This window comes from Lates calcarifer, linkage group LG19 (assembly GCF_001640805.2).
Source record: "Lates calcarifer isolate ASB-BC8 linkage group LG19, TLL_Latcal_v3, whole genome shotgun sequence".
In the NCBI taxonomy this organism is placed as follows: Eukaryota; Metazoa; Chordata; class Actinopteri; family Centropomidae; genus Lates; species Lates calcarifer.
Genome location: NC_066851.1, coordinates 20967378 through 20983936, shown reverse-complemented (window position 1 = coordinate 20983936; position 16559 = coordinate 20967378). Strand labels below are relative to the sequence as shown.

The 16559-nt window shown below is 38.5% G+C and overlaps 1 long non-coding RNA gene across 1 annotated transcript in view; it reads right to left on the bottom strand.

Moving 5' to 3' along the window:
* Positions 1-16559, bottom strand: part of LOC108876591 (uncharacterized) — a 31698-nt gene that overhangs the window by 1675 nt on the left and 13464 nt on the right. Inside the window, exon 2 of the long non-coding RNA XR_001960009.1 lies at positions 3030-3138. This is a non-coding gene — a long non-coding RNA (uncharacterized LOC108876591). The remainder of the gene's footprint in view (positions 1-3029; positions 3139-16559) is intronic.

The window sequence follows — 16559 nt, the reverse complement described above, 5'->3', positions numbered from 1 at the left end:
TAAAGTTTATTACTGCAGTGTATTAGAACCAATCTTATCTCCAGTTATCTCACACTCTGACTCATTTAAACAAAGTGTGTGGCTATGTGCAGGCAGTTTGTTGTGTTGGATTGTAATTGGGACGCTCATAAATGATTCTTCCTCACTGATGGCTCCAACACACAATAATCTACACTGCTTTCAAACCCTCCATTTACCGTTGTAGGCAGAGGGTGTAGCTACAAGGAAGGAGGGTTTACACTCACAAACAAACACTAGCTGCTCAGTTAAGTCTTGCAGCTGTGGAGCTCTGTTCTCAAGGTGACCTTTGTAACAAACAAACAGGATTTGTCCACAGAAGCTGCAGATTCTTTGTGATAATGCTCTCTGAATTTGACAAATCACACACTAAAAGTGAGAGGGATTCACTGTCTCGCTTTAGTTTTATTCTTGCGGTCAATACAGAAAACCTCAGAAACTGCATGTCATGTGTGAAATTCTACTCAGACAGATATTTTAAGATAAAGACTCTCACACACTGTAGGTGCAAAGAGAAGAATAAAATTTCATTTCAAGTTCTCCAGGGTGGAGTTTCTGCAGCTCTGGTCAGTGGTGGAAGAAGTATTCAGAATCCTTACTTCAGTAAAAGTAGCAATAACACTGTGCAAAGATACTGAATTACAAGTGAAGACCTAGTTATAGAACAGAAGCACAAAATAAAAATTCAAACCTTCTGCTGCTTCACACAACAATCAAAGTTTAGCCAATAACAGCAGCAGAAGTACTAGGAGCAAAATGTACTTAAAGTAACCCGTGCAGCAGAATGGACCCGGTCAGTGTTATATATATTTTAAAATCACTATGAGCGATGCATTACCATGTAAGAAGCCTTTAAATGTTGTAGTTATAATTGACAGGGAGCCAGTTAGGGTGGGATCCTCTGCACTGGACAATTGACAGAAGATCTAAAACTAAGTGCAGGGTCCTAACAGTCGATGACCAGTTTAATTGGACACTTACTGCAGCATTTGCATTTGTCTTATCTGGAACTGTTTTGCTGCAGGAGCATTAACATTGACACTGGTTCAAACAGGTCATTAGCACAGTGGCAGCTACATTACAGAGCACCCAGACTGTCACATGGACAGAGGAGACAGCACAAACTGATGACACCATGCTCTGGCTAATTAACATCAGAGAGAAAAATGTCTCAGACCTTCACCCTGCAGCAGCGTGCAGTGTTTTGTTTCTATATGAGAAGCAAATAACCCACGTCATCACTGGCCTGAGCGAGGCCAAAAATTTGTTACAGTTTGTGCAGGGAGCTAATGTGACTCAGTACGAGCTCTGTGGTTCACAAAATAACAGCACAAACAAACCTCCTGCTGTTTCATACAGCGATCAAAGTTAGGCCCATAAAACAGCTTTGATTTAAGCCCTTTGACCCTCGTGATTTCATGTGATAATGAAGTGACGAGAAAATAGATATTGATCTATAAAGCACCCTTAAATCACAGAATAGTGCCTCATGATCCCAAACACACATAAAAATGAAAAAATGACCATGGCATGAATATGGAGCTGAAACTAAAACATTTCTCAAGCTCTTATCTGAAAAGTCTTCTGGCAGAAAACCAGGAGTCCTGTGATAGAGAAGCAAAATACTGGCACATGAGATGCATTTCTTTTCACTGCAGTTAATCAAATAGTGATACATTTTGGGATATGTGCCTATTGGCTTGCTTACTGAGAGTTCGATTAGAGTGTGTCTGTCCATGCTAGAGCTAGCAGGCAATTATCTTAGCTTAGCATAAAGACTGGAAACAGTTAGCCTGGCACTGTTCAAAGTTTAACAAGCCCGCCTCCACACCCTTAAATGTCACTGATTAACACATTATATCTTGTTTCTTCACAAACATAAACAGAAAACTGATGAGATGTGGTTTTATTGGATTTATTGCTGTAACATTTCTTGCTAGCTCGAGCATGTAAATACCTGTAACACCACAACATGAGTTTCTGGTTTTAGATTTCTCTTTGTGCCTGGATTTAACAAACATGTTAACCTAAAATGCAGATATGTTGGTACAGTACATGCATGTTTTTAAAATCTGGACAAAGACTGTAGCTCTCTCTACTTTCTATTCTTTTCTTTTTTTGTTTTTATTCTTTGAGCCATGCTAAGCTAACCAGCTGCTTGGCTGTAGCTTCATATTCACTATACAAACATGAATGTGGCATCAATCATCTCATCTAACCTTTGCAAGAAAGCAAATAACTGCTTTCCCCAAAATGTAAAAGTATTCCTTGAATGTATTCCCTCCATCAGCAGCACCTCACACAGTGTTTTGCTCTGTCATTAGCCAAAATTCCTTGTCCCAGAATTTCTGGTTTTCCTCTGTCAGACTTTTTAGATAAGAGGAGTTTCCAGATAAGGATTTGCAAATTGAGCCAATGCAAATATGTTGTCAAAACATTTGGTTTCTTGAGTGTATACTAAACTACAGGAGGATGTGGGCCTCCACTTCAAAGTACTGTCGGATTATCATTGGTTCTTTTTTCAGTCTTCTGATTTAACTCATAGTCTTTAGTCTCCTTCATTCCAGTTTCTGTGAAGGATTTAGACTGAAGACTGAAACTAAAGAAATGTGTATGAGATAGTTGTGCAGACATATGAGAGTGATGATTATTATTGATGGACTTGGAAGGACAGTACACTTAACTGATGCTATTTAGGAACATTTTACCTTACATACAGTAGGAAAGCAGCATTTCCTTTGCATAAATCTCTGGTTTAAGTCAACTTTTTAAATGATCCTCTTCTCTCTAAATGATAAGTTGTGGATGTTCTCTCCACAGGCCTTTACTCCACATAGGAATGAGGGGTATGTCTGCATGGAGATGGTCAGTCAGCCACGGCTTCCCCCCTCCACCTCCCGGGTGTTCATCCATACCATTGTTCCCTCTTATTGTCTCTACTAGTGTCAATGCAGACTCTCCCTTGGTATAGGTCATCCCTCCACTGGTCAACCACCACCCCCCACCAGTACCTCCAGGCTCAGGTCTTGGAGGACGGGGTGAACATCTGCTCATGGTCCGGCAGCCGGCAGATGGACGGCAAACACAGAGGTAGAGAGCTGGAGCCTCCAGCCAGGAATTCTGGAGGGAAAAGAGACAAAAGATGAGGAGGGGACGAAGAACGGAGGCTGCAGAGGCTGTATGAGGGGGTTAAAGAGAGGAAGGAGGAGGAGGTTTATAGAGTGAAGTGACACATCCTGACAAGGATCTGAGTGTATTTTAATGTGATGGAGAAAAGAGAGAAAATGTGAGGTTGAAGGAGGCAGATGGAGGGAGAGACAGATCCATATTCATGTTTTTTCTTTCTGTAGTATTTCATTGCATCTGAAGTTTTTAAGCAACTTTTAAAACCTCACTTTATCATGACAGTGATGGTGAAAGTGATATATATTCTTTAATGCAATATGTTATAGTTTTAACTGAATTGAATTGGATTATTTTATTGTTGTTGTTTTAACTGTTTTTTTTTACTAAAACAGTAATATGAGCAGACAAATTACTGGTTAAAGGTGCTTAAACACAACAGAAACAATTAAGAATACTGAACAATACAACGTAAACGTGATAGCAGACAAATATAGGCTTGTGTTACTGTGTGCAATGGTTAATTTCATGACTTGGGAAGAATGCAAATACACAAATATAACCAGATGAAGCAAATAAATGTGACATATATATCTCTTCTAAGCTATATCTCTTTTTACTACTACTGTTTGTTTCAGTGTTTGAGTTGTTGGTGAGTTAAGTGTCACTGTTTCAAAGATGTGAACGTCTCTTCTCTCTTCAAATGTGCAAGTGTGGTAAAAAAAATCTCCGCCCGGCTCACTGTGCTGTAAATTTACAAATGTGAGACAGGGGTTTGGTGCATTTGTGTTGAGCAGCTTGTTAAGTGTCTGGCTGTTGATTCCTGCTACAAACTGAAAAAAACAGACTCAGTGTGAGAATTTGTGTTTGAATACACTCAGCTGTTTAAAGCCTTTAATTAGCTGATCTTAATCTACACAGCCATGTGTGCTGGGGGTTCACGATTACCACCATCAGCTGTGGGTGTAGTTTTATGATCAGGAGCTCTGGAAACAGTGTTATTCATGTCTAAACAACACTGAGTTTTAGTCCTGTGTATTTAGAGTTTATAAGTAGGATACAAACAATTAATATATGTTTTTTCAGTGAATACATGTATTTAAAGTATGTGTATATATGTGTTTAGTTGTCAAATAACAATGAAATTTTCACTACATGTTAAAGTTTGACTGATTTTTGTAAAAGAGAGAAGTGAGAAACAGATGATATCTATATTCTGATGATAATCACTGTACATGTGGTCTGTTTTACCTGTGTTTCTACTGTTTCTATTGTCAGTAACATGACCAAGCTCTGTTCATACTCTACATTTTATATAAGGCTTTGTTCAGCTTCATCCCTTTTCTCTGTCACTGCCCCATTCGTCTATTATTCATTCTGTACATTAGTGTAACTTTATATAGCTGTATATGAATTGTGCTAGCTATTTCAGGTCAGATGTTAAACGCTGAACAGAACTTTTAGAGACTTAAAGTGAAAATGTCTTGATTCCAGAAAGTGCAACTTATAGTGAAACAGGTTTCAACAGAGCATTTCTCTATTTGTTTGAAAGTAATTTAAACACACAGGAAACTTTAGACTGTTTCATGTTTGCTCCTCAGTTGTACAGTTGATTTCTAACACAGTGGTTTAGTTTCATTCTGCCATAAAACTACTTGCCCAAATATTCACCCAAAAAACAAACAAAACAGAAAGACAGATTGAATACAGACACAAAATGAAATAAAAGAAAACACATTAAACTAAAATATGAAAAGGATAAAAACACTACAATTAAAAACCACTTATATCTATAATGGTCCTGATGTTAAACTGCTCTCACTCTGTTATACCTGCCTGCTTTTCTTATGTAAATGATTTTTGCGTCTCCATCTTGCTAATGAACTCATAGAAAAGAGAGACATCCTGTCTATGAAAAAGCCCTTGTGGCAGTGAGACGGCCCCTTTGTTTGACTGCTAATCTGAGTGATGGGCACGTGTGTGTGTGTGTGTGTGTGTGTGCATGCATGTGTGTTACGTTCATCTTGAATATTGTATGGAAAGCAGTTGGCAGCAGTTGGGACTGGTCCATCTGTCAGAGACCGTGCTGGGGCCTCATTTCCAAAGGATCAGACAGAGAGTTATTAATCATGAATGAGGTCAGGGATTAAAAGTTAATAAGTTCAACAAGTATCAAAGGTAACGTTATCAAATGTTCATGAACTCAACAATTAGCCGCACTTGGCTATAACGTCCCAACTGATTGATTCTTTATTAATAGCAGATAAATTGGTTTTGATGTAATTATTCCCTGCAGGGGTTAAACTTCCTGTTCAGAGGACATTCAGGTTTTATTTTATACTTTAAGAGCTGCTGCCAATTTGATGGTGTCCCACAGTGGAGCAGTGAAGGTTAGAGAACACCTCCTCTTAGAATTAAGACTACACACATTTAATTACCATAAAAATATGACCTCTTTATTATATATTTCACAGTGGGATCACAGCACATACACTGCTTCAAGTAATGTACCACCTCAGCGTTCACTACCACACCATGACATTTAATAAAAACACATCATCCTCTAACAAGTCAAATGTTTGGTGTAATTTCAAAGATTGTGTATTGGTGCAAAAGTAGGAACTTCAGAGGTATATATCCATTAAATGTTAATGTTTTGTGTTGTTTTATATGTTCTGGTAGGTATGTCTTTCCTGCAAAATTAACTCAAATCAAAGTATTTTTTATACGTGTGAGACTCGGTTCATTTCAAACTCTTGTTCACTCATCAATGCTGTTAAATACAGTAACTATTTAAAGTTAAAAAAATTTTTTCCTCCAATCAATTCACTATATTTGTAGAAACTGTATGTAACATATTTTGGAAACTTGACAATTGTGTTATAAAGTTGCAAAAAGGTGGTGAATTTGCAAAAAAGCTACATTTTCAAAGCAGTTTGTGACAGCAGAAGGCCTTGCTGAATTATTGCCTTGTAGTATGACGCCACCTGTTGGTCACCTGTGGGACTGCAAGTTTGGTACAACCAAAAAAACTGGGACTGCAACAAACTCTGAACTACAAAAATGGTGGCAGCTCTGCCATTTTGATTTTCTGCTTAAAGACACAAGAACCCCAGTCCAGAGGAGTCTTTGAAAATTATACAGAAAGGAGATGGCCCAAAGGTAAATTACATTATAGCTTTATTAATAAAAACAACAGTAACAGTTCATTTTGTTTATGTCAGGACGCTTACCTGGAGAAATTTCCAATGGATGAGTTTTTTAGACTAATAATCAATCAAGAATGACTCTATCCCTTAAGGATAAGTGCTGTAGATAATGAATGAGTGAATTAATGACTCTAGTATATTATATGGACTGAATATATGACGGGTGGTGTCTTAATGTTGTTTTCTATAATGAACACAAGGGGGGCAGCATTGTGTTTAAACTTGGATAACCTCATGTCCTGCTGTAATAAAGAACACACAAGGTCACAGTACTAATAGTTTCTCATTAAGAATGCAAACAGAAGCTTAAAAACAGTTTACCTCATTAACATTCAAATTCATGCAGAAAGACATGAATCTAATCAGATCATCAACACCATCTGGAGTAACTGTGGTCCAGTTTCTACTATGTATTTTTCATGAGTTCAAGCATTTGCAAGAAAAATCAGTTTCCTCCTAATTAAACCAATCTGCTCATTATCCTGCAAAGACGTTTTATATAAATATATTTGTTTTTTGCATGCTTCATATCTGGCATCAGTTTGAACTTGTTTTCTTAAAGTGTGAAGGAGTTCCAGCAGTTTCTGGGAAATGCAGTGTTCCCTCATTACAATGCAAATGTCTGTATGCAGGTGCTCTAAAATCTAATCAGATCATTAACTTCATATAGTTTACTTGTGGTGTAAGTACAGACTATTGTTCATATGGTATGTGAGACTTTAAAAAAAGAAAAATGTGGCTCAAAATTTGTGGTTCGCTGATAATACTGTGGAGTAAAAAATCATTTTAGAGAACACAACATCTCAGATTTTATGCAGCTGTGTTTAGTGTGTTCTTCACTAAAATGTCCTTATAACTACTGAATCCATACTTTCTGTTGGAGTGAGAGGAGCTGAGGTTTGATGCCACAGTCAAAACTCTACCTTTGTCAAACTGGCTCCTGCTTCCTAAGTTACAGGTAGGATTTGAAAATTTTCTTCTCTGGCGCCATCGTGTGATTGGATCAGAAATGACACTGTGGCAGATGTCAATGCACTGCAACCCAGGGGTAAGTAATAAAGTTACTGAGTAAAGTCTCAGATCTTCTAATGACAGCTTATGCCGTCACAATAGTTTAAAATGTGTTATAATACATCACATAAACACAGACCAATCAGTCACATCATTAAGTTGACACCTGTGTCTGTATAGTTAAAAAAAAAGGTCTATTCAGGCGTATTTTTCACATTAACTCCATATTTTTTCTGCTGATATCTTTGTCCAGACCTTAATCCAAAGTCTTGCAAAAATGCTGGTGAGGTTAGTAACCTAATGTATCTGAAGTGTATCTATATTTGTTAATATTAATGTGAGGATATTAGTATTTTATTTGTCCTTTTCTTTCATTTTGTTCTTGCTATTTGACTCATTTTTCATTTATTTTAGTCAACTGAAAAACAGTGGAGCATCTCTGGTGCCTGTTCAGGTTTTTCCTCTTTGAACCGTCTTCACCTCTTTCGTCCACCAGATGTCACCAGATGTTCATCAGATCTGGAGTCTACCTGTCGGCCTGTGTGTGGTCCTGTTTGAAGTGCTCAGTCTGCTCTTGTAAAAACATTAAATTAGCCACCATGCTCCTCACTCTTTGCATAAGTTAAAAGACGGGGAAGTGGGGTGTAATGTGCCTTTAGTTGGGCTGTCTGCACTAATTATTGTTCTCTCCACTCAAGAGTCCATCACAGCCCACAAAGTCAGCATATCCGTCTTTGTTTGGCATTTCTCCAAGGAGACGGCTGCTTTGATCTGCTGCTGGAGGCTCTGATTGTCTTCTGCTCGGCTCAAAGTGACATGGACACACACAATAGACTACAACCAAGGTGGGACGACTGTAAACTTCATCTCTGGAAAGAGGAGTGAAGTCTAAAACCAGACCTCTATTCCTGGACTTTGAACACCGAATCAATCAATTCAGTGACTGAACATAATTCCAGACAAATGCACTATTTGTTCCTGTTTGAGTGATGTTTGCTGAAAACTACAGTGACCGGCTGTTTAAAAAATGAATGAGCCTTTTTTTTAGAGGTGAAAGTGAGTATTTCAGTAGGAAGGAATGGGCTTTGGATTGACTGGGTGGGAAAGCCAACAGTCTTTCATTTCATTTTCCATTTATTGAAAATATATAATATCACTAACAACAACACACACACTATGCTTTTTTAAATTCAAGTCAAATACTTAATTTCTACATATTATATATTCATTAAAATTTGACACAAAGCATATTGCAGAGATAGTTTTGTAAGGTGAGGGTATTCAGCCGCTGCTGAAAGGCTTAGATAGACAACCTTGGCCACGTTAGAGCAGCATGTACCAACATGAATAAAACCTTTCTCTTGTCATTTCTACATGACCAGAATAAAACCAGCACACTCGTGCGATGCCTTTAAATTGCAAATAAGACTTATTACTGACACAGATACAAACAGCTCATCATTGCAAATACGTCCTTGAATGCAAAACTGTAACTGTAACTAATTAGAGGCACAATTTGCATTCTCCAGAAGCAGCTTATTATGTATATTTATGTCAGACTCTATTGAATCTTTAGTACGTGACAGGAACATATAGATTTTTTTTTCTTTTCTTTAGTTTCTCTCTTCATACCTGAACATTTTCCCACCACCTGCAGCTGAGAGCCCAGCAGGTGTGTTTAGTTAAATCACCAGGACGGCTGCAACACAACAAGTACATGATCACTGCAACAATTTTTAGCATTTTCAGCACCACAGTTCTTGATGGTGTTGTAATACATTACATTCATTAAAGATCAGTCTGTACTATTTTGTATTTTTGGTCATTGCTCTTGATGCCCATCTGCTGCAACAAAGTTCAGAATGAGATTTAAAGCAAATGTAGCCTGAGGACCGTGATACACTTCCTTTTTTATAATAAATTAAAATAATATAATTGGGTTTTTCTTTAATTTAGAGTGACAATCTTTTAGGATGATATGATGACATGTTTTGTGTCTCTGCAATATTCAGACAACTCTTAACCAATAAACACTGAATTATACTGTAAAGAGGTCAACGACAGAGACCACAAGCTGCAAATGCAGGAGTCCTTATATCCTGAAAAAATGTAGATTTTATCTGTGTTTTCAGTTAGTACGATCAAATGGTTCCTCTGGTAAAAATGACAAAGAATACAGGAGAGTTGCAGTCAGACAAATATATTTTCAGTTTTGACTGAAACCCCATAACAAACCAGACTGAGGCTGAGAACTTTCAGGTTGAATATGCAGGTTTGTCATCATTTTCCTATAAAAGGCCTGAGGAGGTGAGTGTGGGGGGTCGAGGAAGTGTGGCAGTAATATAAGCAAACAGAGAATGTGAAGAGAGGAAATGGCCTGTCCTAATAATCACAGCCCAGGAGCAGCGGTGCATTCAGCTCGCAGCGCCGGGGTGCTCGGCCGCTTTCTCTCTCTCCTTTCAATGCAGCAGAGCCCTGCAAGCGGCGCTTTATGGACAAGACCTGACACCCACAGGAAGTGTAAACAGAGGTCAAGTGTTAAAGTCCAACCCGCCAATTCTCACCTCCATTAAAGAGGAGGGAGGCAGGGGGGTCTCCACAGAGCCCTCAAAGCACCTGGGAAGAAGAGGCCCCTTTAAAACACTGCAATGATTGGTTTCATAAAGCAGCTTCACAGATCAGCAGAGATGTGAAATGTCCACATGATATTTACAATTTATGAGTTCATCAAAAAACATGCATGGTAGACAAATGGAAAATATAAAGAAAATCTCATATTTAAAGGAATAGGGAATTTAATGGAGAATTCCAGAGTATCCACACACCAAGTTAAAGGAATATTTTTATATCATGGGAATGGCTGATGCACTCTCATTTCTCCACGTTAAATATGAAGCTACAGTCAGGAGATGATCAGCTTAGCTTAGCATACAGACTGGAAACAGAGGGAAACAGCTAGCCTGGCTTTATCCAAAAAAGTCTGCTCACAGAGGTAAGGGAGCCTTCAATATGAACATCTAACAATCAGCAGGTGAAATACTCATTTGATAGGTGACATTTTGACCCCTCTGTCTCTTTACAGCAGGGTCGAACATTTTCTCCTCAGTCTAATAACATTTCGGAGCTATCGTCTGCTTTCCAGTTCCTGCAGTGACTGTGACCATAGCTAGTTACCATCTCATTTCTGTGCCACCCCAAAGTGAGAACTGGCCTTGACCTGGCCGCCACAGGATCTGATGTACAACCCTTCAATATCTAAACTTCCAACACCAGACAACACCAGTCTGAAATAAAACAAACCGCACCAGACAAATCAGGCAGTATCTGTCCATGCTAGCAGCTCAGTGAGGCTGGAAATCACTGGAGATATTTCATAACAGACTGACATTGCCAGCCCTAAAGCCAGTGCGAGCTTGACTGAAAAACATTACCCTATCTAATTATTAACCTGTTCCCTGACATTCCCATTTTTTGTGCACAAGATTCAAAATAATTTGCCTAAAATAAAAAAGTTACTGTTGTTTAACCCTGTTCTCCTTTCTTTAAATCTTACAACCAAAAAGTCATCATGAGTAGAACATACTGAACCAAAGTCACAGAGATGTATGTTTTTTTGCCTTGTCTTGCAGTTGTTTTTGTGTGGAGAACAGTTTGGAGCCACACTAGACTGGATTCTGTGCATGCTTTGCAGAATCAGGAAACTTACTAGCTTTCAAACAAGGTATAATTTGTCTTGGTTGTATGAAGACTGACTCCAGTACAGACCAAAACACACATAAGAGGCCAAATTGTCTCACAGGTGGGATGATGCATTTTAACAGGTTATGATACTGTCACTGTTCAGAGTTCTGTCTCCCTGTCTGCACTTCACCAAATGACTGACAGAATCTGCCCATTATATTTCGATTGATTCTTTATGAAACATTAAATTATTGAAGGATAATGTCCATCACAACTTTGCAACATAGCTTCTTAAAATACCCCCAAATATTTTGTCGTCAGAGACATATGACAAAGAAAAGCATTTGAAGGACTGTAACGAAAGAATATTTCTGTCAGTCAACTAATCAACTAATTATCTCAGCTCTACAATTACTGGCTGAGTTGAATCTTGGCCTTTACAGCGGGTCAAACTCTCTGCAGCCCCGGTGGTGTGGAGGCCTGTGTGTAGTGTCAGACAGGTCGAATACACACACGCTCTGTTCCCAGGACAGGACAAGTCATGTCAGTCAACAGATACTGTTCAGAGGGAAAGTTAATCCCTCATTAAGTTGTTAATGACATGGACGGTCATTTCTGCGAGCGGATGGAGGACTCTCTGTGCCTTAAGTGGCCACTCTGAGCCCAGAGGAGAGCAGCTCGTACAGTGGCACTTCACAGCACAGGGTGTCGATGCTAATGGAGCTGGAGCTGCTGTGGCTGGAGGTCCTCCCTCCTGCCACACATGCTAATGAAAAACACACAAAATCTGCATAGCGACTTGCAAAAGACGCAGTTTTCAATGCTGGAATTAGTCAGTTCATTTCACATTTTAACTGTTTAGCTGATGGTGTTAATTTAGCCGGATGACAGGTTTGTTCAGGGGCATTTTGACTGGATAGAAACTAATTGCAGGGACACTGTGGCTATTTCTGTCTGTCTCCTCTTTCAGTTTCAAGTTTCAGTCCTAAACACACATAGCCGCAGTACATGACGCTCCAGTCACATTCACTGCTGAACATTAATGAGGTGTTAATTGGCAGAGCTGTAGACTTGAGGCCTCAGCTGTGTCCCAGTTCCATATTGAACACTGTGTATACCTGAGTTGTAATCTATGCTTAACTTTAAGGTGGTGAAGTAATCAGCATACAGCTGCTTTATTTACCACTGCAAAGTCAATTTAATTTTACCAAGATATTTCAAAGATTTGTGGGGAAAGACTTGACAGACTTGTAACTGACCTATAAAGACATGTCCCTCAACTTGGACTTGCCCACATAAGGACCTGAGAAGTGACTAGAGACTTGCTTTGACAAGACCTGAGTCTGTGTATATATGTTTGCATCATCCCTGAGTGACTTACCAGGGTAAAATAAAATATATTTATTTTCTTCTCAGTGGCAAAGTTGAAAATCACTGTATTTTAACCCAAGCAGGCAAAATTAGGCTTTGAATAAATATTATTATAAATTCTTTTGAATTAATAATTAGGTACATTTTACAGTTCACACTTCTAAAAGAAATGACAAGTTGAATTTACCACTGATGTTGGGATTATTCTTTGATGACTTTCAAACAAAGTGTAGGATTTAATCTTAATCTGCAGCAGTGACTTGATTGTGGAGACCCTAAGTGGCAAAACTGTCTGATAAAAGTCAAAGTGCTATAATTCAGTCTGCAAATAACTGACAGTGTCCCTTATATTTAATGTCTTATATTTTGTTCTTATGCATCCTTGTTTATGGATGGATCACCACTGTTAAGTAGACAAAAATGGACGTTTTAATTTTTAAGTGAAATACAGTGTCATAATTGACAACTTAACTGGTGCTGAATTTGGGTTATTTTTCTTTTATATGTATAGTTCTTTTACTTCTTGTCAATAAAGTTGCAAAGCCAGACAAGAAAAATAGTAGTGAAAGTGATTTTCAAAGATTATTTTTTCACATAGAGGCTGATTAGTATATCTCTGGAGATGAAAGAAAAACACAGTGAGAAGGAAAAGGAACAGAAACCTCACTGAAATTTGTAAATTCTCTTAAAAAGTGTTTCAGAGCAGCTTCAGAGCAAGTGTTTCAAACCAGAGACAACATCAGCCCACAGCAGAGCCTGGATGTGTATTGGAGCCAGACAGAGCATACCTGGCCTTTTACTGGACTCCCATTCATAGTCAAGGTGAGGGCCAAGGCCCAACAGGTCCCAGTAATGACCCCTCGGTCCTCCAGCAGCAAGGTGACAGAGGCAGGCCGTTGTGGATCGTTCTGTAAATGGCTTCATAAACTCATTAGCGATGGATGTGCGTGGACAGGAAAGGCCACAGTGCCTGTTAAATGTGTCGGGCAGGTGAGAAAACGATCTCCTTTCACCTCAATAATAATAATGATGACGATGTTTCTACTTGCTTTTGTTTCATTCAATCATGTGTGAACTGAGCTACAAGGTAAGACAGGACAGAGCAGGAGAAGAGTTTCTCCTCTTATTTCTGCAGCTCTCACTCTCCTGTCATATCTCCTGTAGCTTCTGTTGTTTGTTTGATAAGCCACTTTTTTTAAAATAGAGGAATTAAAGCTCACATTTATAGATAAGAGAAGAATATAGACATGGTTCTTAGAGTTAATACCCTTTTCTACTGTAATATGTTGCCATATATCACAACCATTGACTGAAAGTCAGTCTTAGTTACATTACATCCAGGATGCAATGTAAACTTGTCATCTTTCTTCTCAGATATCTCATGCTCTCAGATGCTGAACAGTGAATAGGCCGATGAAAAACATCTGTTTTTGTTTATTTTCAACTTGGCTGCGACGGGAGATTCAGACAAATTAGAGCAAAAGTGGACAAAGTTTTGCAAAAACCACTCCTCAATGACAAAATGTCCTGTCTGAATGTTCAAATAATGACTAATTAGTGTTAATTAATGGTGTAAGATATTAAAGATACAGTAAATTCCTCTTTCAAAATCCTACAAAATATGTACAATTGTGATAAATTATACTCAGCAGTATATGAAGTAGTTGAAATTAGCCCAAAGCAGTACATCTAGAACTTTTATTTATACTGTAACACATGAAATAAAATGAGAAGTTTTATTTTTAAAGCTTTAAATACGCTGCAAAAAAGCTTTTGTACTTTTATTGAAATTAAATCTTTAAAAAGGACATGTAACAGAGATTTTTTTTCTACTTTTCACTACATTGTGCCTCACAGGTGAAATGAGACTCTAAATAACTGAATGTCACTGACATAAAACTGCATGTTTGCTTGCTTAATAGCATTTTTAATTATATAAATTTTTAAGATATTGGATACAAACCATGAGGGAGCTGTTACAGATCTTTTTAGTCAGGACAAGTGGCTTTTACATGCAAACATGCTGTTTTATGTACACATATTTCTGTGTCCTTTGATATCAAACTTTTTATATTTGTCTATATACTTCAGTGTGCAAAGACACTACATTCTGAGAGTGTAAAACATGGAAAGGCAACAATTAGATGTGATTATTACAGTACAGTTCTGTCCTTTTTGGGATGATTTTCAAACTGCAGCTTCGTTGGTGAAGAAAAATATGAAAAGTTTCCATCAAATGATGGGACTCGCATTATTCTTAGTAAGAGGTGAGAAAAATGAGCAGCCATCTTAGCCTGAACATGTCACCAGCCCTACAGATACTGAATGAATGTGAGCTCTGATAAGGAGTTTCAAGCTTTTGGGGAGAGCCTCATTTAGGAAGGATGGCCTGGAGAGCTATTAGAGAGCAGCCCTTCAGCTCTCTTTCTTCTCTCAGCCATGACTATGAAAAGAGGAACTCTCTGGGACAATGGTCCGTGTATTCCTTGTCTGGCTCCAATACACAAGGAGGACATGTTGCCTTCTCTGCAGCAGCTCTGTCATTACAGGGCTCAGAGGTTCAGGTCCTGGAGGTTTCCTGATTTACAGTCAGTAGATTTAAGATGTACAGGCAGAGGAATGGAGGAGCATCAGAGAGACTTCCCTTCCTCAGTCTTTCCTCTCGATGTGAAAAGCGGGGTTGTAACTACAGATTATTTTTGTTAATCGTTAATAGCTTATAAAATGTCCAAAACACCAACAATCTTAAGTTTACTATCATAAAAATATGAAAACCAGCAAATATTCAGACCAGTGATTCTAGCTTTTTATTATCAAAACAGCTGTGAATCCTTTCTCTGTCAGCGTATTAATTGACTTCTTGTATGGACTTATCCACAGCTGGACCATTAAAGTATCATATGTAGTCAGACAGGTCTGGGAATTTAAGAAGAATCTCACTTGTTTTGATCACTTTCACTTATTTAAACCATTTTCTAACCTTGTCTGATGTGATGTGACTGTTTGACTAAATAAAACTTAATTGATTCGTCTTAGAAACATCAGAAATGTTGTCATTTAACTCGGCAAGTCTATGTTTAATAATGATTTCAAGACTGAATGTGAATTAAACGACTTGTCAGGACAGAGATTTTCTGCAGTGCACGCCAGTAAACACCGGTCCTGGGGTGGGTGGTCCGGTCGTGGAGGCATCAGAAGAAGCATCCTTTATTGTTCAGGGCCGTGTCGAGAAAGTCTGTGTTTGCCCTCTTCATTAGACATTCTAGTGTCAGCGAAGGAGAATAAATAAAACGCGCGGAGGTCAAAGGGAACGAGCGGTTCGCTTCGGTGTTTAAATGTGTTTTAACAGTTACTTAAGGCTCTGGAGACGCTCTCTGCCACTTCCAAATGATGGAAATGAGCCTGGAAAGTTTGCAGAGCTGGCAATAATCCAAGTTGAAAGAGAGAATCTCTTTGTCCTCGAGTAGTGTAAGAAAGCAAATCACTTCCTTCAAAGAAGCCGCATTGGGCTTCATCTCCAAACCTCTGAGGAGTCGATAAAAGAAAAGGTTTGGGGATTTTATCACCTGTGCAAAATCTATTTCATAATAAGCGTCTTATTTTCCTTCCAAGTGCGCAGTGAAGTCGTCTAATGAGACTGGCTTTCATTCAAACACAATAAATAAACCCACCCTTCAGATTTAAGGCTTTAGAACAACTTAGATTGTTTTAGGAATCAACCTGAGCACAAGCCTTTCCCAGTCAGAGCAGCCACATTCAAAGGACGGGATGGATCAACCTGTGGATTAACAGGGTGAGTGAGATTAGTGTTAAGAGTTGCAGTTTGGTAAAAACCCAGCAGCACCACTCTGTCACCGCACCCGACCCGCTGAATTTGACGCCTCAATTACGCAGGGCATTTATTCAATTTTAAGAGCGACACCGCTGCTGTTAAAAGACACACTTTGGGAATAGAGGGCATTCGTCTTAAACAGGAAAAAGATTATGGACTGTTTACATACAGGAGTGATTCCTGACTTACAACTACTTGAGACAAATTAAAACTTTGAATAGCCTATGTTTGGAATCAAAAAAGGGAAGTGAGTCAAATAAATTAAATCGACACAGTAGATTCTCTGTAAATTCTACAACTTTAAGTCGGCATCC